Source organism: Heloderma suspectum, chromosome W (genome assembly GCF_057233095.1).
Source record: "Heloderma suspectum isolate Gila_16-S chromosome W, 16-S_ref, whole genome shotgun sequence".
Classification (NCBI taxonomy): domain Eukaryota; kingdom Metazoa; phylum Chordata; class Lepidosauria; order Squamata; family Helodermatidae; genus Heloderma; species Heloderma suspectum.
Window position 1 is genome coordinate 18,198,460 of NC_139475.1, and position 21,069 is coordinate 18,219,528.

Below are 21,069 nucleotides of genomic sequence, written 5' to 3' on the forward strand. Positions count from 1 at the left end.
AGGGATAGGGATAGGACTAGGGCTAGGGATAGGGATAGGGCTAGGGCAAGGGTTAGGTCAAGGGCTATTGTTACGGTCAAGTTTAGGGTCAGTGTGAGGGCTATGGTTAGGGTGAGGGTGAGGGTTACGGCTAGGGTTATCATTAGGGTTACGGCTAGGGTTAGGGTTAGGTTTATGATTATGGTTAGGGTTTTGGTTAGGTTTAGTGGTAGGCTTTGGGTTAGGGTTAGGGCTAGGGTTTGGGTTAGGGTTTGGGTTAGGGTTAGGGATAGGTTTAGGGATAGGGTCTGGGCTAGGGTTAGGTTTAGGGTTAAGGCTCGGGCTAGGGCTAGGTATAGGGCTAGGGCTAGGGCTAGGGCTAGGGCTAGGGTTAGGGTTAGGGTTAGGGCTATGGTTCGGGTTAGGGCTAGAGTTCGGGTTAGGGTTAGGGTGGGGTTAGGGCTTCGGCTAGGGTTAGGGCTTGGGTTATGTTTAGGGTTAGGGTTAGGGTTAGGGTTAGGGCTAGGGCTAGGGTTAGGGCTAGGGCTAGGACTAGGGATAGGGACAGGGATAGGGATAGGGCTAGGGCTAGGACTAGGGATAGGGATAGGGCTAGGGCAAGGGTTAGGTCAAGGGCTATTGTTACGGTTAGGGTTAGGGTCAGTGTGAGGGCTATGGTTAGGGTGAGGGTGAGGGTGAGGGTTACGGCTAGGGTTAGCATTAGGGTTAGGGCTGGCGTTAGCGTTAGCGTTAGCGTTAGAGTTAGGTTTAGGTTTAGGGTTAGGGTTAGGGTTAGGGCTAGGGCTAGGGCTACGGTTAGGGCTAGCGTTATGGCTAGGGTTAGGGTTCGGTGAGGTTTAGGGTTAGGAGTAGAGTTAGGGTGAGGGTGAGGGCTAGGTTAGGGTTGAGGGTTAGTTTTAGGGTTAGGGTTAGGGCTAGGGTTATCATTAGGGTGAGGGCTAGGGTTAGGGTTAGGTTTATGATTATGGTTAGGGTTTTGGTTAGGTTTAGTGGTAGGCTTTGGGTTAGGGTTAGGGCTAGGGTTTGGGTTAGGGTTTGGGTTAGGGTTAGGGTTAGGATTAGGGCTAGGGCTCGTGTTAGCGCTAGGGCTAGGGCTAGGGTAACGGTTAGGACATGCGTTAGAGCTAGAGTTAGGGCTAGCGTTAGGGTTCAGGTTCAGTTTAGGGTTACAGTTTGAGTTAGGGGTAGGGCTAGGGTAGGGCTAGGGCTAGGGTCAGGGCTAGGCCTAGGGTTAGAATTAGGGCTAAGGTTAGGTTTAGGGTTAGGGTTAGCGTTAGGGTTAGCGCTAGGGTTACGTTTAGGGTTAGGGATAGGGTTAAGTTTAGGGCTCGGGTTATGGTTAGGGTTACGGTTAGGGTTAGGGTTTGGGTTAGGGTTAGGGTTAGTGGTAGGGGTTGGGTTAGGGTTAGGGCTAGGGTCAGGGTTGGGGCTAGGGTTAGGGTTAGGGTTATTGTAAGTGAGAGGGTTAGGGCTAAGCCTAGGGTTATGCTTAGGGTTAGGGATACTGTTTGGGTTAGGGTTAGGGTTAGGGTAAGGGTTAGGGTTAGGGTTAGGGCTAGGGTGATGTTTAGGGTTAGGGTTAGGGTTAGGGTTAGGTCTAGGGTTAGGGTTATCGTTAGGGTGACGCTTTGGGCTAGGGTTAGGGTTAGGGTTAGGGTTAGGGTTAGGCTTAGGCTTAGGGTTCGGGCTAGGGCTAGGGTTAGGGCTAGGGCTAGGGCTAGGGTGAGGGTTCTGGTTAGTGTTAGGGCTAGGGTTAGCATTAGGGTTAGGGCTACGGTTATGGTTAGGGTTTGTGTTAGGGTTAGTGGTAGGCTTTGAGTTAGGGTAAGGTCTAGGGTTAGGGCTAGGGCTAGGGTTAGGGCTAGGGCTAGGGCTACGGATAGGGCTAGGGTTAGGGCTAGGGTTACGGCTTAGGTTAGGGTTAGGGTTAGGGTTAGGGTTCGGGTTAGGTATAGGGTGAGTGCTAGGGTTAGGTTGAGGGTTCTGGTTAGTGTTAGGGCTAGGGTTAGCATTAAGGTTAGGGCTACGGTTATGGTTAGGATTTGTGTTAGGGTTAGTGGTAGGCTTTGAGTTAGGGTAAGGTCTAGGGTTAGGGCTAGGGCTAAGGTAAGGGTTAGGGCTAGAGGTAGAACTAGAGCTAGGGCTAGGGTTAGGGTTAGGGTTCAGTTTTAGTTTAGGGTTACAGTTTGGTTTAGGGGTAGGGGTAGGGGTAGGGGTAGGGGTCGGTCTAGGCCTAGGGTTAGGGTTAAGGCTAAAGTTAGGTTTAGGGTTAGGGTTAGGGTTAGCGCTAGGGTTAGGCTTAGGGTTAGGGTTAGGGCTAGGGTTAGGTTTAGGGCTCGGGTTAGGGTTAGGGTTACGGTTCTGGTTAGGGTTTGGGTTAGCGTTTGGGTTAGTGGTAGGTGTTGGGTTAGGGTTAGGGCTAGGGATAGAGTTTAGGCTAGGATTAGGGTTAGGGTTACAGTTAGTGAGAGGGTTAGGGCTAAGCCTAGTGTTAGGGTGAGATTTAGGTTTAGGGATATGTTTTTTTGTTAGGGTTAGGGTTATGGTTAGCGTTAGGATTAGGGTTAGGGCTAGGGTTAGGTCGAGGGTTAGGGTTAGGGTTAGGGTTAGGGTTAGGGTTAGGGTTAGGGTTAAGGTTAGAGTAAGGGTTAGCGTTAGGTTTTGGGTTAGGGTTAGGGTTAGTGTTCGGGCTAGGGCTAGGGTTACTGCTAGGGCTACGGTTAGGGCTAGGGTTAGGGCTAGGGTTAGGGCTTGGGTTAGGGTTAGTTTTAGGGCTAGGGCTAGGGCTAGGGCAAGGGTTAGGGCAAGGGCTATGGTTAGGGTTAGGGTTAGGGTTAGGGTTAGGGTGAGGGTTAGGGCTAGGGCTAGGGCTAGGGCTAGGGCAAGGGTTAGGGCAAGGGTTAGGGCAAGGGCTATGATTAGGGTTAGAGATCGGGTTAGGGTTACGGTTGGGGTTAGGGTGAGGGTCAGGACTAGGGTTAGGGTGAGGGTTAGGGTTAGTGTTAGGGGCAGGGTTAGCATTAGGGTCAGGGCTACGGTTAGGGTTATGGGAAGGGGTCGGGGTAGGATTAGGGTAGGGTTAGGGTTATGGCTATGGTTAGGGTTAGGGCTCGGATAAGGGTTAGGGTTAAGGCTAGGGCTAGTGTTAGGGTTAGGGCTATGGCTAGGGCTTGGGCTAGGGCAAGGGTTAGGTTTAGGGTTAGGGTTAGGTATAGGGTGAGGGCTAGGGTTAGGGTGAGGGTTCTGGTTAGTGTTAGGGCTAGGGTTAGCATTAGGGTTAGGTCTACGGTTATCGTTAGGGTTTGTGTTAGGGTTAGTGGTAGGCTTTGAGTTAGGGTAAGGTCTAGGGTTAGGGCTAGGGCTAGGGTCAGGGTTAGGGCTAGGTTTAGAACTAGAGCTAGGGCTAGGGTTAGGGTTAGGGTTCAGTTTTAGTTTAGGGTTACAGTTTGGTTTAGGGGTAGGGGTAGGGGTAGGGGTAGGTCTAGGCCTAGGGTTTGGGTTAAGGCTATATTTAGGTTTAGGGTTAGGGTTAGGGTTAGCGCTAGGGTTAGGCTTAGGGTTAGGGTTAGGGCTAGGGTTAGTTTTAGGGCTCGGGTTAGGGTTAGGGTTACGGTTCTGGTTCCGGTTAGGGTTTGGGTTAGCGTTAGGGTTAGTGGTAGGTGTTGGGTTAGGGTTAGGGCTAGGGATAGAGTTTAGGCTAGGATTAGGGTTAGGTTTACAGTTAGTGAGAGGGTTAGGGCTAAGGCTAGTGTTAGGGTGAGAGTTAGGTTTAGGGATATGGTTTTTTGTTAGGGTTAGGGTTATGGTTAGCGTTAGGATTAGGGTTAGGGCTAGGGTTAGGTCGAGGGTTAGGGTTAGGGTTAGGGTTAGGGTTAGGGTTAGGGTTAGGGTTAAGGTTAGAGTTAGGGTTAGGGTTAGGGTTAGGGTTAGGGTTTGGGTTAGGGTTAGTGTTCAGGCTAGGGCTAGGGTTACTGCTAGGGCTATGGTAAGGGCTAGGGTTAGGGCTACGGGTAGGGCTTGGGTTAGGGTTAGGGTTAGGGCTAGGGCTTGGGCTAGGGCAAGGGTTAGGGCAAGGGCTATGGTTAGGGTTAGGGTTAGGGTTAGGGTTAGGGTGAGGGTTAGGGCTCGGGCTAGGGCTAGGGCTAGGGCAAGGGTTAGGGCAAGGGCTATGGTTAGGGTTAGAGATCGGGTTAGGGTTACGGTTGGGGTTAGGGTGAGGGTCAGGACTAGGGTTAGGGTGAGGGTTAGGGTTAGTGTTAGGGCCAGGGTTAGCATTAGGGTCAGGGCTACGGTTAGGGTTATGGGAAGGGGTAGGGGTAGGATTAGGGTAGGGTTAGGGTTACGGCTATGGTTAGGATTAGGGCTCGGACAAGGGTTAGGGCTAAGGCTAGGGCTAGTGTTAGGGTTAGGGCTATGGCTAGGGCTTGGGCTAGGGCAAGGGTTAGGGTTAGGGTTAGGGTTAGGTATAGGGTGAGGGCTACGGTTAGGGCGAGGGTTTGTATTAGGGTTAGTGGTAGGCTTTGGGTTAGGGTAAGGTCTAGGGTTAGGGCTAGGGCTAGGGTAAGGTTTAGGGCTAGGTTTAGAACTAGAGCTAGGGCTAGGGTTAGGGTTAGGGTTCAGTTTCAGTTTAGGGTTACAGTTTGGTTTAGGGGTAGGGGTAGGGTTAGGTCTAGGCCTAGGGTTAGGGTTAAGGCTATAGTTAGGTTTAGGGTTAGGGTTAGGGTTAGCGCTAGGGTTAGGCTTAGGGTTAGGGTTAGGGCTAGGGTTAGGTTTAGGGCTCGGGTTAGGTTTAGGGTTACGGTTCTGGTTCTGGTTAGGGTTTGGGTTAGCGTTACGGTTAGTGGTAGGTGTTGGGTTAGGGTTAGGGCTAGGGATAGAGTTTAGGCTAGGATTAGGGTTAGGTTACAGTTAGTGAGAGGGTTAGGGCTAAGGCTAGTGTTAGGGTGAGATTTAGGTTTAGGGATACGGTTTTTTGTTAGGGTTAGGGTTATGGTTAGCGTTAGGATTAGGGTTAGGGCTAGGGTTAGGTCGAGGGTTAGGGTTAGGGTTAAGGTTAGGGTTAGGGTTAAGGTTAGAGTTAGGGTTAGGGTTAGGGTTTGTGTTAGGGTTAGGGTTAGTGTTCGGGCTAGGGCTAGGGTTACTGCTAGGGCTACAGTTAGGGCTAAGGTTAGGGCTAGGGTTAGGGCTAGGGTTAGGGCTTGGGTTAGGGTTAGGGCTAGGGCTAGGGCTAGGGCAAGGGTTAGGCAAGGGCTATGGTTAGCGTTAGGGTTAGGGTTAGGGTTAGGGTTAGGGTGAGGGTTAGGGCTAGGGCTAGGGCAAGGGTTAGGGCAAGGGCTATGCTTAGGGTTAGAGTTAGGGTTAGGGTTAGGGTTAGGGTTAGGGCTAGGGTGAGGTTTAGGGTTAGGGTTAGGGTTAGGTCTAGGGTTAGGGTTATCGTTAGGGTGACGCTTTGGGCTAGGGTTAGGGTTAGGGTTAGGGTTAGGGTTCGGGTTCGGGCTAGGGCTAGGGTTAGGGCTAGGGCTAGGGCTAGGGCTAGGGCTACGTATAGGGCTAGCGTTAGGGCTAGGGTTAGGGCTTAGGTTAGGGTTAGGGTTAGGGTTAAGGTTTAGGGTTCGGGTTAGGTATAGGGTGAGGGCTAGGGTTAGGGTGAGGGTTCTGGTTAGTGTTAGGGCTAGGGTTAGGGTTAGCATTAGGGTTAGGTCTACAGTTATGGTTAGGGTTTGTGTTAGGGTTAGTGGTAGGCTTTGAGTTAGGGTAAGGTCTAGGGTTAGGGCTAGGGCTAGGGTCAGGGTTAGGGCTAGGTTTAGAACTAGAGCTAGGGCTAGGGTTAGGGTTAGGGTTCAGTTTTAGTTTAGGGTTACAGTTTGGTTTAGGGGTAGGGGTAGGGGTAGGGTTAGGTCTAGGCCTAGGGTTTGGGTTAAGGCTATAGTTAGGTTTAGGGTTAGGGTTAGGGTTAGCGCTAGGGTTAGGCTTAGGGTTAGGGTTAGGGCTAGGGTTAGGTTTAGGGCTCGGGTTAGGGTTACGGTTCTGGTTCTGGTTAGGGTTTGGGTTAGCGTTAGGGTTAGTGGTAGGTGTTGGGTTAGGGTTAGGGCTAGGGATAGAGTTTACGCTAGGATTAGGGTTAGGGTTACAGTTAGTGAGAGGGTTAGGGCTAAGGCTAGTGTTAGGGTGAGAGTTAGGTTTAGGGATATGGTTTTTTGTTAGGGTTAGGGTTATGGTTAGCGTTAGGATTAGGATTAGGGCTAGGGTTAGGTCGAGGGTTAGGGTTAGGGTTAGGGTTAGGGTTAGGGTTAGAGTTAGGTTTAGGGTTAGGGTTAGGGTTTGGGTTAGGGTTAGTGTTCAGGCTAGGGCTAGGGTTACTGCTAGGGCTACGGTAAGGGCTAGGGTTAGGGCTAGGGGTAGGGCTTGGGTTAGGGTTAGGGTTAGGGCTAGGGCTAGGGCTAGGGCAAGGGTTAGGGCAAGGGCTATGGTTAGGGTTAGGGTTAGGGTTAGGGTTAGGGTGAGGGTTAGGGCTCGGGCTAGGGCTAGGGCTAGGGCAAGGGTTAGGGCAAGGGCTATGATTAGGGTTAGAGTTCGGGTTAGGGTTATGGTTGGGGTTAGGGTGAGGGTCAGGACTAGGGTTAGCGTGAGGGTTAGGGTTAGTGTTAGGGCCAGGGTTAGCATTAGGGTCAGGGCTACGGTTAGAGTTAGGGGTAGGGGTAGGGGTAGGATTAGGGTAGGGTTAGGGTTACGGCTATGGTTAGGGTTAGGGCTCGGACAAGGGTTAGGGCTAAGGCTAGGGCTAGTGTTAGGGTTAGGGCTATGGCTAGGGCAAGGGTTAAGGTTAGGGTTAGGTATAGGGTGAGGGCTAGGGTTAGGGTGAGGGTTCTGGTTAGTGTTAGGGCTAGGGTAAGCATTAGGGTTAGGGCTACGGTTATGGTTAGGGTTGGTATTAGGGTTAGTGGTAGGCTTTGGGTTAGGGTAAGGTCTAGGGTTAGGGCTAGGGCTAGGGTAAGGGTTAGGGCTAGGTTTAGAACTAGAGCTAGGGCTAGGGTTAGGGTTAGGGTTCAGTTTCAGTTTAGGGTTACAGTTTGGTTTAGGGGTAGGCATAGGGGTAGGGTTAGGTCTAGGCCTAGGGTTAGGGTTAAGGCTATAGTTAGGTTTAGGGTTAGGGTTAGGGTTAGCGCTAGGGTTAGGCTTAGGGTTAGGGTTAGGGCTAGGGTTAGGTTTAGGGCTCGGGTTAGGTTTTGGGTTACGGTTCTGTTTCTGGTTAGGGTTTGGGTTAGCGTTACGGTTAGTGGTAGGTGTTGGGTTAGGGTTAGGGATAGGGATAGAGTTTAGGCTATGATTAGGGTTAGGTTACAGTTAGTGAGAGGGTTAGGGCTAAGGCTAGTGTTAGGGTTAGGCTTAGGTTTAGGGATATGGTTTGGGTTAGGCTTAGGGTTAGGGCTAGGGTTAGGGTTAGGGTTAGGGTTAGGGTTAGGTCTAGGGTTAGGGTTAGGGTTATGGTTAGGTTTAGGGTTAGGGTTAGGGTTAGGGTTAGGGTTAGTGTTAGGGTTAGGGTTAGGGTTCGGGCTAGGGCTAGGGTTAGGGCTAGGGCTATGGTTACGACTAGGGTTAGGGCTAGGGTTAGGGCTACGGCAAGGGTTACGGCAAGGGCTATGGTTAGGGTTATGGTTAGGGTTAGGGTTAGGGTCAGGGTTAGGGTGAGGGCTAGGGTTAGGGTGAGGGTTAGGGTTAGTGTTAGGGCTAGGGTTAGCATTAGGGTTAGGGCTACGGTTAGGGTCAGGGTTAGGGCTATGGTTATGGTTAGGGTTTGGGTTAGGGTTTGTGGTAGGCTTTGGGTTAGGGTTAGGTCTAGGGTTAGGGTTTGGGCTAAGGTTAGGGTTAGGGTTATGGCTAGGGTTAGGGTTTGGGTTAGGTTTAGGATTTGGGTTAGAGTTAGGGTTAGGGCTAGGGTTAGGTTTAGGGTTAGGGTTAGGGTTAGGGCTGGGGTTGGGGTTGAGGTTAGGGTGAGGGTTACGGTTGGGGTTGTGGTTGGTGTCGTGTTGTGGTTGGGGTTGGGGTTAGGGTTTGAGTTTGGGTTCGGGTTCCGGATAGGGTTAGAATTAGTGTTAGGGTTAGGGTTAGGGCTAGGGCTAGGGTTAGGGTTAGGGCTAGGGCTAGGGCTACGGATAGGGCTAGGGTTAGGGCTAGGGTTAAGGTTCGGGTTAGGTATAGGTTGAGGGCTAGGGTTAGGGTGAGGGTTCTGGTTAGTGTTAGGGCTAGGGTTAGCATTAGGGTTAGGGCTACGGTTATGGTTAGGGTTTGTGTTAGGGTTAGTGGTAGGCTTTGAGTTAGGGTAAGGTCTAGGGTTAGGGCTAGGGCTAGGGTCAGGGTTAGGGCTAGGTTTAGAACTAGAGCTAGGGCTAGGGTTAGGGTTAGGGTTCAGTTTTAGTTTAGGGTTACAGTTTGGTTTAGGGGTAGGGGTAGGGGTAGGGTTAGGTCTAGGCCTAGGGTTTGGGTTAAGGCTATAGTTAGGTTTAGGGTTAGGGTTAGGGTTAGCGCTAGGGTTAGGCTTAGGGTTAGGGTTAGGGCTAGGGTTAGGTTTAGGGCTCGGGTTAGGGTTAGGGTTACGGTTCTGGTTCTGGTTAGGGTTTGGGTTAGCGTTAGGGTTAGGGTTAGTGGTAGGTGTTGGGTTAGGGTTAGTGCTAGGTATAGAGTTTAGGCTAGGATTAGGGTTAGGGTTACAGTTAGTGAGAGGGTTAGGGCTAAGGCTAGTGTTAGGGTGAGATTTAGGTTTAGGGATATGTTTTTTTGTTAGGGTTAGGGTTATGGTTAGCGTTAGGATTAGGGTTAGGGCTAGGGTTAGGTCGAGGGTTAGGGTTAGGGTTAGGGTTAGGGTTAGGGTTAGGGTTAAGGTTAGAGTTAGGGTTAGGGTTAGGGTTTGGGTTAGGGTTAGTGTTCGGGCTAGGGCTAGGGTTACTGCTAGGGCTACGGTTAGGGCTAGGGTTAGGGCTAGGGGTAGGGCTTGGGTTAGGGTTAGGGTTAGGGCTAGGGCTAGGGCTAGGGCAAGGGTTAGGGCAAGGGCTATGGTTAGGGTTAGAGTTCGGACAAGGGTTAGGTCTAAGGCTAGGGCTAGTTTTAGGGTTAGGGCTATGGCTAGGTCTTGGGCTAGGGCAAGGGTTAGGGTTAAGGTTAGGTATAGGGTGAGGGCTAGGGTTAGGGTGAGGGTTCTGGTTAGTGTTAGGGCTAGGGTAAGCATTAGGGTTAGGGCAACGGTTATGGTTAGGGTTTGTATTAGTGTTAGTGGTAGGCTTTGGGTTAGGGTAAGGTCTAGGGTTAGGGCTAGGGTTAGGGTTAATGTTAGGGCTAGGGCTAGGGTTAGGTTTGGGGTTACGGTTAGGGTTACGGTTAGGGTTAGGGTTAGGGTTAGAGTTAGGGCTAGGGTTGGGGTAGAGGTTAGGGTTAGGGTTAGGGTTAGGATTAGGTTTACGGTTGTGGTTGCGGTTGGTGTTGTGTTGTGGTTGGGGTTGGGGTTAGGGTTTGAGTTCGGGTTCGGTTCGGGTTAGGGTTAGGGTTAGGGTTTGGGGTAGGTTTATGGTTTGGGTTAGGGTTAGGGTTGGGGTTGGGGTTAGGTTTAGGGCTAGGGCTAGGGTTAAAGCTAGGGCTAGGGCTAGGGTTAGGGTTAGCGTTAGGGTTAGCGCTAGGACTAGGGTTAGGGTTGGGGTTAGGGCTAGGGCTAGGGTTAGGTTTAGGGGTAGGGATAGGTTTAGGGATAGGGTCTGGGCTAGGGTTAGGTTTAGGGTTAAGGCTCGGGCTAGGGCTAGGGCTAGGGCTAGGGCTAGGGCTAGGGATAGGGATAGGGATAGGGATAGGGCTAGGGCTAGGGTTAGTGTTAGGGTTAGGGCTAGGGTTCGGGTTAGGGCTAGAGTTCGGGTTAGGGTTAGGGTGGGGTTAGGGCTACGGCTAGGGTTTGGGCTTGGGTTAGGGTTAGGGCTAGGGATAGGACTAGGGATAGGGATAGGGATAGGGATAGGGATAGGGATAGGGATAGGGATAGGACTAGGGCTAGGGCTAGGGATAGGGCTAGGGCTAGGGCAAGGGTTAGGTCAAGGTCTATTGTTACGGTTAAGTTTAGGGTCAGTGTGAGGGCTATGGTTAGGGTGAGGGTGAGGGTTACGGCTAGGGTTAGCATTAGGGATAGGGCTGGCGTTAGCGTTAGCATTAGAGTTAGGTTTAGGTTTAGGGTTAGGGTTAGGTTTAGGGTTAGGGCTAGGGCTAGGCCTACGGTTAGGGCTTGCGTTATGGCTAGGGTTAGGGTTTGGTGAGGTTTAGGGTTAGGAGTAGAGTTAGGGTTAGGGTGAGGGCTAGGTTTAGGGTGAGGGTTAGTTTTAGGGTTAGGGTTAGGGCTAGGGTTATCATTAGGGTTAGGGCTAGGGTTAGGGTTAGGTTTATGATTATGGTTAGGGTTTTGGTTAGGTTTAGTGGTAGGCTTTGGGTTAGGGTTAGGGCTAGGGTTTGGGTTAGGGTTTGGGTTAGGGTTAGGGTTAGGATTAGGGCTAGGGCTAGTGTTAGGACTAGGGCTAGGGTAACGGTTAGGACATGCGTTAGAGCTAGAGTTAGGGCTAGCGTTAGGGTTTAGGTTCAGTTTAGGGTTACAGTTTGAGTTAGGGGTAGGGGTAGGGTAGGGCTAGGGCTAGGGTTAGGGCTAGGCCTAGGGTTACAATTAGGGCTAAGGTTAGGTTTAGGGTTAGGGTTAGCGCTAGGGTTAGCGCTAGGGTTACGTTTAGGGTTAGGGATAGGGTTAGGTGTAGGGGTAGGGATAGGTTTAGGGATAGGGTCTGGGCTAGGGTTAGGTTTAGGGTTAAGGCTCGGGCTAGGGCTAGGTATGGGGCTAGGGCTAGGGCTAGGGCTAGGGCTTGGGTTAAGGCTATAGTTAGGTTTAGGGTTAGGGCTATGGTTCGGGTTAGGGCTAGAGTTCGGGTTAGGGTTAGGGTGGGGTTAGGGCTACGGCTAGGGTTAGGGCTTGGGTTATGTTTAGGGTTAGGGTTAGGGTTAGGGTTAGGGCTAGGGCTAGGGTTAGGGCTAGGGCTAGGACTAGGGATAGGGACAGGGATAGGGATAGGGCTAGGGCTAGGACTAGGGATAGGGATAGGGCTAGGGCAAGGGTTAGGTCAAGGGCTATTGTTACGGTTAGGGTTAGGGTCAGTGTGAGGGCTATGGTTAGGGTGTGGGTGAGGGTGAGGGTTACGGCTAGGGTTAGCATTAGGGTTAGGGCTGGCGTTAGCGTTAGCGTTAGAGTTAGGTTTAGGGTTAGGGTTAGGGTTCAGTTTTAGTTTCGGGTTACAGTTTGGTTTAGGAGTAGGGGTAGGGGTAGGGGTAGGTCTAGGCCTAGGGTTTGGGTTAAGGCTATAGTTAGGTTTAGGGTTAGGGTTAGGGTTAGCGCTAGGGTTAGGCTTAGGGTTAGGGTTAGGGCTAGGGTTAAGTTTAGGACTCGGGTTAGGGTTAGGGTTACGGTTCTGGTTCTGGTTAGGGTTTGGGTTAGCGTTAGGGTTAGGGTTAGTGGTAGGTGTTGGGTTAGGGTTAGGGCTAGGGATAGAGTTTAGGCTAGGATTAGGGTTAGGGTTACAGTTAGTGAGAGGGTTAGGGCTAAGGCTAGTGTTAGGGTGAGATTTAGGTTTAGGGATATGTTTTTTTGTTAGGGTTAGGGTTATGGTTAGCGTTAGGATTAGGGTTAGGGCTAGGGTTAGGTCGAGGGCTATTGTTACAGTTAGGGTTAGGGTCAGTGTGAGGGCTATGGTTAGGGTGAGGGTGAGGATGAGGGTTACGGCTAGGGTTAGCATTAGGGTTAGGGCTGGCGTTAGCGTTAGAGTTAGGTTTAGGTTTAGGGTTAGGGTTAGGGTTAGGGTTAGGGTTAGGGTTAGGGCTAGGGCTAGAGCTACGGTTAGGGCTAGCGTTATGGCTAGGGTTAGGGTTCGGTGAGGTTTAGGGTTAGGAGTAGAGTTAGGGTTAGGGTGAGGGCTAGGTTTAGGGTGAGGGTTAGTTTTAGGGTTTGGGTTAGGGCTAGGGTTATCATTAGGGTTAGGGCTAGGGTTAGGGTTAGGTTTATGATTATGGTTAGGGTTTTGGTTAGGTTTAGTGGTAGGCTTTGGGTTAGGGTTAGGGCTAGGGTTTGGGTTAGGGTTTGGGTTAGGGTTAGGGTTAGGATTAGGGCTAGGGCTAGTGTTAGGGCTAGGGCTAGGGCTAGGTTAATGGTTAGGACATGCGTTAGAGCTAGATTTAGGGCTAGCGTTAGGGTTCAGGTTCAGTTTAGGGTTACAGTTTGAGTTAGGGGTAGGGGTAGGGTAGGGCTAGGGCTAGGGTTAGGGCTAGGCCTAGGGTTAGAATTAGGGCTAAGGTTAGGTTTAGGCTTAGGCTTAGCGTTAGGGTTAGCGCTAGGGTTACGTTTAGGGTTAGGGATAGGGTTAAGTTTAGGGCTCGGGTTAGGGTTAGGGTTACGGTTATGGTTAGGGTTAGGGTTAGGGTTAGTGGTAGGGGTTGGGTTAGGGTTAGGGCTAGGGTCAGGGTTGGGGCTAGGGTTAGGGTTAGGGTTATTGTAAGTGAGAGGGTTAGGGCTAAGCCTAGGGTTATGCTTAGGGTTAGGGATACTGTTTGGGTTAGGGTTAGGGTTAGGGTAAGGGTTTGGGTTAGGGTTAGGGCTAGGGTGAGGTTTAGGGTTAGGGTTAGGGTTAGGGTTAGGTCTAGGGTTAGGGTTATCGTTAGGGTGACGCTTTGGGCTAGGGTTAGGGTTAGGTTTAGGGTTAGGGTTAGGGTTCGGGCTAGGGCTAGGGTTAGGGCTAGGGCTAGGGCTACGGATAGGGCTAGGGTAAGGTCTAGGGTTAGGGCTAGGGCTAGGGAAAGGGTTAGGGCTAGGGTTAGAACTAGAGCTAGGGCTAGGATTAGGGTTAGGGTTACAGTTAGTGAGAGGGTTAGGGCTAAGGCTAGTGTTAGGGTGAGATTTAGGTTTAGGAATATGGTTTTTTGTTAGGGTTAGGGTTATGGTTAGCGTTAGGATTAGGGTTAGGGCTAGGGTTAGGTCGAGGGTTAGGGTTAGGGTTAGGGTTAGGGTTAGGGTTAAGGTTAGGGTTAGGGTTGGGGTTAGGGTTTGGGTTAGGGTTAGGGTTAGTGTTCGGGCTAGGGCTAGGGTTAATGCTAGGGCTACGGTTAGGGCTAGGGTTAGGGCTAGGGTTAGGGCTTGGGTTGGGGTTAGGGTTAGGGCTAGGGCTAGGGCTAGGGCAAGGGTTAGGGCAAGGGCTATGTTTAGGTTTAGGGTTAGGGTTAGGGTTAGGGTTAGGGTTAGGGTTAGGGTGAGGGTTAGGGCTAGGGCTAGGGCTAGGGCTAGGGCAAGGGTTAGGGCAAGGACTATGATTAGGGTTAGAGTTCGGGTTAGGGTTATGGTTGGGGTTAGGGTGAGGGTCAGGACTAGGGTTAGCGTGAGGGTTAGGGTTAGTGTTAGGGCCAGGGTTAGCATTAGGGTCAGGGCTACGGTTAGGGGTAGGGGTAGGGGTAGGGGTAGGATTAGGGTAGGGTTAGGGTTACGGCTATGGTTAGGGTTAGGGCTCGGACAAGGGTTAGGGCTAAGGCTAGGGCTAGTGTTAGGGTTAGGGCTATGGCTAGGGCAAGGGTTAAGGTTAGGGTTAGGGTTAGGTATAGGGTGAGGGCTAGGGTTAGGGTGAGGGTTCTGGTTAGTGTTAGGGCTAGGGTAAGCATTAGGGTTAGGGCTACGGTTATGGTTAGGGTTGGTATTAGGGTTAGTGGTAGGCTTTGGGTTAGGGTAAGGTCTAGGGTTAGGGCTAGGGCTAGGGTAAGGGTTAGGGCTAGGTTTAGAACTTGAGCTAGGGCTAGGGTTAGGGTTAGGGTTCAGTTTCAGTTTAGGGTTACAGTTTGGTTTAGGGGTAGGCATAGGGGTAGGGTTAGGTCTAGGCCTAGGGTTAGGGTTAAGGCTATAGTTAGGTTTAGGGTTAGGGTTAGGGTTAGCGCTAGGGTTAGGCTTAGGGTTAGGGTTAGGGCTAGGGTTAGGTTTAGGGCTCGGGTTAGGTTTTGGGTTACGGTTCTGGTTCTGGTTAGGGTTTGGGTTAGCGTTACGGTTAGTGGTAGGTGTTGGGTTAGGGTTAGGGATAGGGATAGAGTTTAGGCTATGATTAGGGTTAGGTTACAGTTAGTGAGAGGGTTAGGGCTAAGGCTAGTGTTAGGGTTAGGCTTAGGTTTAGGGATATGGTTTGGGTTAGGCTTAGGGTTAGGGCTAGGGTTAGGGTTAGGGTTAGGGTTAGGGTTAGGTCTAGGGTTAGGGTTAGGGTTATGGTTAGGGTTAGGGTTAGGGTTAGGGTTAGGGTTAGGGTTAGTGTTAGGGTTAGGGTTAGGGTTCGGGCTAGGGCTAGGGTTAGGGCTAGGGCTATGGTTACGACTAGGGTTAGGGCTAGGGTTAGGGCTACGGCAAGGGTTACTGCAAGGGCTATGGTTAGGGTTATGGTTAGGGTTAGGGTTAGGGTCAGGGTTAGGGTGAGGGCTAGGGTTAGGGTGAGGGTTAGGGTTAGTGTTAGGGCTAGGGTTAGCATTAGGGTTAGGGCTACGGTTAGGGTCAGGGTTAGGGCTATGGTTATGGTTAGGGTTTGGGTTAGGGTTTGTGGTAGGGTTTGGGTTAGGGTTAGGTCTAGGGTTAGGGTTTGGGCTAAGGTTAGGGTTAGGGTTATGGCTAGGGTTAGGGTTTGGGTTAGGTTTAGGATTTGGGTTAGAGTTAGGGTTAGGGCTAGGGTTAGGTTTAGGGTTAGGGTTAGGGTTAGGGCTGGGGTTGGGGTTGAGTTTAGGGTGAGGGTTACGGTTGGGGTTGTGGTTGGTGTCGTGTTGTGGTTGGGGTTGGGGTTAGGGTTTGAGTTTGGGTTCGGGTTCCGGATAGGGTTAGAATTAGTGTTAGGGTTAGGGTTAGGGCTAGGGCTAGGGTTAGGGTTAGGGCTAGGGCTAGGGCTACGGATAGGGCTAGGGTTAGGGCTAGGGTTAGGGCTTAGGTTAGGGTTAGGGTTAGGGTTAGGGTTAGGGTTCGGGTTAGGTATAGGTTGAGGGCTAGGGTTAGGGTGAGGGTTCTGGTTAGTGTTAGGGCTAGGGTTAGCATTAGGGTTAGGGCTACGGTTATGGTTAGGGTTTGTGTTAGGGTTAGTGGTAGGCTTTGAGTTAGGGTAAGGTCTAGGGTTAGGGCTAGGGCTAGGGTCAGGGTTAGGGTTCAGTTTTAGTTTTGGGTTACAGTTTGGTTTAGGGGTAGGGGTAGGGGTAGGGGTAGGTCTAGGCCTAGGGTTTGGGTTAAGGCTATAGTTAGGTTTAGGGTTAGGGTTAGGGTTAGCGCTAGGGTTAGCCTTAGGGTTAGGGTTAGGGGTAGGGTTAGGTTTAGGGCTCGGGTTAGGGTTAGGGTTACGGTTCTGGTTCTGGTTAGGGTTTGGGTTAGCGTTAGGGTTAGGGTTAGTGGTAGGTGTTGGGTTAGGGTTAGTGCTAGGTATAGAGTTTAGGCTAGGATTAGGGTTAGGGTTACAGTTAGTGAGAGGGTTAGGGCTAAGGCTAGTGTTAGGGTGAGATTTAGGTTTAGGGATATGTTTTTTTGTTAGGGTTAGGGTTATGGTTAGCGTTAGGATTAGGGTTAGGGCTAGGGTGAGGTCGAGGGTTAGGGTTAGGGTTAGGGTTAGGGTTAGGGTTAAGGTTAGAGTTAGGGTTAGGGTTAGGGTTTGGGTTAGGGTTAGTGTTCGGGCTAGGGCTAGGGTTACTGCTAGGGCTACGGTTAGGGCTAGGGTTAGGGCTAGGGGTAGGGCTTGGGTTAGGGTTAGGGTTAGGGTTAGGGCTAGGGCTAGGGCTAGGGCAAGGGTTAGGGCAAGGGCTATGGTTAGGGTTAGAGTTCGGACAAGGGTTAGGTCTAAGGCTAGGGCTAGTGTTAGGGTTAGGGCTATGGCTAGGTCTTGGGCTAGGGCAAGGGTTAGGGTTAAGGTTAGGTATAGGGTGAGGGCTAGGGTTAGGGTGAGGGTTCTGGTTAGTGTTAGGGCTAGGGTAAGCATTAGGGTTAGGGCAACGGTTATGGTTAGGGTTTGTATTAGTGTTAGTGGTAGGCTTTGGGTTAGGGTAAGGTCTAGGGTTAGGGCTAGGGTTAGGGTTAATGTTAGGGCTAGGGCTAGGGTTAGGTTTGGGGTTACGGTTAGGGTTACGGTTAGGGTTAGGGTTAGGGTTAGAGTTAGGGCTAGGGTTGGGGTAGAGGTTAGGGTTAGGGTTAGGGTTAGGATTAGGTTTACGGTTGTGGTTGCGGTTGGTGTTGTGTTGTGGTTGGGGTTGGGGTTAGGGTTTGAGTTCGGGTTCGGTTCGGGTTAGGGTTAGGGTTAGGGTTTGGGGTAGGTTTATGGTTTGGGTTAGGGTTAGGGTTGGGGTTGGGGTTAGGTTTAGGGCTAGGGCTAGGGTTAAAGCTAGGGCTAGGGCTAGGGTTAGGGTTAGCGTTAGGGTTAGCGCTAGGACTAGGGTTAGGGTTGGGGTTAGGGCTAGGGCTAGGGTTAGGTTTAGGGGTAGGGATAGGTTTAGGGATAGGGTCTGGGCTAGGGTTAGGTTTAGGGTTAAGGCTCGGGCTAGGGCTAGGGCTAGGGATAGGGATAGGGATAGGGATAGGGATAGGGATAGGGCTAGGGCTAGGGCTAGGGTTAGTGTTAGGGTTAGGGCTAGGGTTCGGGTTAGGGTTAGGGTGGGGTTAGGGCTACGGCTAGGGTTTGGGCTTGGGTTAGGGTTAGGGCTAGGGATAGGACTAGGGATAGGGATAGGGATAGGGATAGGGATAGGACTAGGGCTAGGGATAGGGATAGGGCTAGGGCAAGGGTTAGGTCAAGGGCTATTGTTACGGTTAAGTTTAGGGTCAGTGTGAGGGCTATGGTTAGGGTGAGGGTGAGGGTTACGGCTAGGGTTATCATTAGGGTTACGGCTAGGGTTAGGGTTAGGTTTATGATTATGGTTAGGGTTTTGGTTAGGTTTAGTGGTAGGCTTTGGGTTAGGGTTAGGGCTAGGGTTTGGGTTAGGGTTTGGGTTAGGGTTAGGGATAGGTTTAGGGATAGGGTCTGGGCTAGGGTTAGGTTTAGGGTTAAGGCTCGGGCTAGGGCTAGGTATAGGGCTAGGGCTAGGGCTAGGGCTAGGGCTAGGGTTAGGGTTAGGGTTAGGGCTATGGTTCGGGTTAGGGCTAGAGTTCGGGTTAGGGTTAGGGTGGGGTTAGGGCTACGGCTAGGGTTAGGGCTTGGGTTATGTTTAGGGTTAGGGTTAGGGTTAGGGTTAGGGCTAGGGCTAGGGTTAGGGCTAGGGCTAGGGCTAGGACTAGGGATAGGGACAGGGATAGGGATAGGGCTAGGGCTAGGACTAGGGATAGGGATAGGGCTAGGGCAAGGGTTAGGTCAAGGGCTATTGTTACGGTTAGGGTTAGGGTCAGTGTGAGGGCTATGGTTAGGGTGAGGGTGAGGGTGAGGGTTACGGCTAGGGTTAGCATTAGGGTTAGGGCTGGCGTTAGCGTTAGCGTTAGAGTTAGGTTTAGGTTTAGGGTTAGGGTTAGGGTTAGGGCTAGGGCTAGGGCTACGGTTAGGGCTAGCGTTATGGCTAGGGTTAGGGTTCGGTGAGGTTTAGGGTTAGGAGTAGAGTTAGGGTGAGGGTGAGGGCTAGGTTAGGGGTGAGGGTTAGTTTTAGGGTAAGGGTTAGGGCTAGGGTTATCATTAGGGTGAGGGCTAGGGTTAGGGTTAGGTTTATGATTATGGTTAGGGTTTTGGTTAGGTTTAGTGGTAGGCTTTGGGTTAGGGTTAGGGCTAGGGTTTGGGTTAGGGTTTGGGTTAGGGTTAGGGTTAGGATTAGGGCTAGGGCTCGTGTTAGCGCTAGGGCTAGGGCTAGGGTAACGGTTAGGACATGCGTTAGAGCTAGAGTTAGGGCTAGCGTTAGGGTTCAGGTTCAGTTTAGGGTTACAGTTTGAGTTAGGGGTAGGGCTAGGGTAGGGCTAGGGCTAGGGTTAGGGCTAGGCCTAGGGTTAGAATTAGGGCTAAGGTTAGGTTTAGGGTTAGGGTTAGCGTTAGGGTTAGCGCTAGGGTTACGTTTAGGGTTAGGGATAGGGTTAGGTTTAGGGCTCGGGTTATGGTTAGGGTTACGGTTAGGGTTAGGGTTTGGGTTAGGGTTAGGGTTAGTGGTAGGGGTTGGGTTAGGGTTAGGGCTAGGGTCAGGGTTGGGGCTAGGGTTAGGGTTAGGGTTATTGTAAGTGAGAGGGTTAGGGCTAAGCCTAGGGTTATGCTTAGGGTTAGGGATACTGTTTGGGTTAGGGTTAGGGTTAGGGTAAGGGTTAGGGTTAGGGTTAGGGCTAGGGTGATGTTTAGGGTTAGGGTTAGGGTTAGGGTTAGCTCTAGGGTTAGGGTTATCGTTAGGGTGACGCTTTGGGCTAGGGTTAGGGTTAGGGTTAGGGTTAGGGTTAGGCTTAGGCTTAGGGTTCGGGCTAGGGCTAGGGTTAGGGCTAGGGCTAGGGCTAGGGTGAGGGTTCTGGTTAGTGTTAGGGCTAGGGTTAGCATTAGGGTTAGGGCTACGGTTATGGTTAGGGTTTGTGTTAGGGTTAGTGGTAGGCTTTGAGTTAGGGTAAGGTCTAGGGTTAGGGCTAGGGCTAGGGTTAGGGCTAGGGCTAGGGCTACGGATAGGGCTAGGGTTAGGGCTAGGGTTACGGCTTAGGTTAGGGTTAGGGTTAGGGTTAGGGTTCGGGTTAGGTATAGGGTGAGTGCTAGGGTTAGGTTGAGGGTTCTGGTTAGTGTTAGGGCTAGGGTTAGCATTAAGGTTAGGGCTACGGTTATGGTTAGGATTTGTGTTAGGGTTAGTGGTAGGCTTTGAGTTAGGGTAAGGTCTAGGGTTAGGGCTAGGGCTAAGGTAAGGGTTAGGGCTAGGGGTAGAACTAGAGCTAGGGCTAGGGTTAGGGTTAGGGTTCAGTTTTAGTTTAGGGTTACAGTTTGGTTTAGGGGTAGGGGTAGGGGTAGGGGTAGGGGTAGGGGTCGGTCTAGGCCTAGGGTTAGGGTTAAGGCTAAAGTTAGGTTTAGGGTTAGGGTTATGGTTAGCGCTAGGGTTAGGCTTAGGGTTAGGGTTAGGGCTAGGGTTAGGTTTAGGGCTCGGGTTAGGGTTAGGGTTACGGTTCTGGTTAGGGTTTGGGTTAGCGTTAGGGTTAGTGGTAGGTGTTGGGTTAGGGTTAGGGCTAGGGATAGAGTTTAGGCTAGGATTAGGGTTAGGGTTACAGTTAGTGAGAGGGTTAGGGCTAAGCCTAGTGTTAGGGTGAGATTTAGGTTTAGGGATATGTTTTTTTGTTAGGGTTAGGGTTATGGTTAGCGTTAGGATTAGGGTTAGGGCTAGGGTTAGGTCGAGGGTTAGGGTTAGGGTTAGGGTTAGGGTTAGGGTTAAGGTTAGAGTTAGGGTTAGCGTTAGGGTTTGGGTTAGGGTTAGGGTTAGTGTTCGGGCTAGGGCTAGGGTTACTGCTAGGGCTACGGTTAGGGCTAGGGTTAGGGCTAGGGTTAGGGCTTGGGTTAGGGTTAGTTTTAGGGCTAGGGCTAGGGCTAGGGCAAGGGTTAGGGCAAGGGCTATGGTTAGGGTTAGGGTTAGGGTTAGGGTTAGGGTGAGGGTTAGGGCTAGGGCTAGGGCTAGGGCTATGATTAGGGTTAGAGATCGGGTTAGGGTTACGGTTGGGGTTAGGGTGAGGGTCAGGACTAGGGTTAGGGTGAGGGTTAGGGTTAGTGTTAGGGGCAGGGTTAGCATTAGGGTCAGGGCTACGGTTAGGGTTATGGGAAGGGGTCGGGGTAGGATTAGGGTAGGGTTAGGGTTATGGCTATGGTTAGGGTTAGGGCTCGGATAAGGGTTAGGGTTAAGGCTAGGGCTAGTGTTAGGGTTAGGGCTATGGCTAGGGCTTGGGCTAGGGCAAGGGTTAGGGTTAGGGTTAGGGTTAGGTATAGGGTGAGGGCTACGGTTAGGGCGAGGGTTTGTATTAGGGTTAGTGGTAGGCTTTGGGTTAGGGTAAGGTCTAGGGTTAGGGCTAGGGCTAGGGTCAGGGTTAGGGCTAGGTTTAGAACTAGAGCTAGGGCTAGGGTTAGGGTTAGGGTTCAGTTTCAGTTTAGGGTTACAGTTTGGTTTAGGGGTAGGGGTAGGGTTAGGTCTAGGCCTAGGGTTAGGGTTAAGGCTATAGTTAGGTTTAGGGTTAGGGTTAGGGTTAGCGCTAGGGTTAGGCTTAGGGTTAGGTTTAGGGCTCGGGTTAGGTTTAGGGTTACGGTTCTGGTTCTGCTTAGGGTTTGGGTTAGCGTTACGGTTAGTGGTAGGTGTTGGGTTAGGGTTAGGGCTAGGGATAGAGTTTAGGCTAGGATTAGGGTTAGGTTACAGTTAGTGAGAGGGTTAGGGCTAAGGCTAGTGTTAGGGTGAGATTTAGGTTTAGGGATACGGTTTTTTGTTAGGGTTAGGGTTATGGTTAGCGTTAGGATTAGGGTTAGGGCTAGGGTTAGGTCGAGGGTTAGGGTTAGGGTTAGGGTTAAGGTTAGGGTTAGGGTTAAGGTTAGAGTTAGTGTTAGGGTTAGGGTTTGTGTTAGGGTTAGGGTTAGTGTTCGGGCTAGGGCTAGGGTTACTGCTAGGGCTACAGTTAGGGCTAAGGTTAGGGCTAGGGTTAGGGCTAGGGTTAGGGCTTGGGTTAGGGTTAGGGCTAGGGCTAGGGCTAGGGCAAGGGTTAGGCAAGGGCTATGGTTAGGGTTAGGGTTAGGGTTAGGGTTAGGGTTAGGGTGAGGGTTAGGGCTAGGGCTAGGGCAAGGGTTAGGGCAAGGGCTATGCTTAGGGTTAGAGTTAGGGTTAGGGTTAGGGTTAGGGTTAGGGCTAGGGTGAGGTTTATGGTTAGGGTTAGGGTTAGGTCTAGGGTTAGGGTTATCGTTAGGGTGACGCTTTGGGCTAGGGTTAGGGTTAGGGTTAGGGTTAGGGTTCGGGTTCGGGTTCAGGCTAGGGCTAGGGTTAGGGCTAGGGCTAGGGCTAGGGCTACGTATAGGGCTAGCGTTAGGGCTAGGGTTAGGGCTTAGGTTAGGGTTAGGGTTAGGG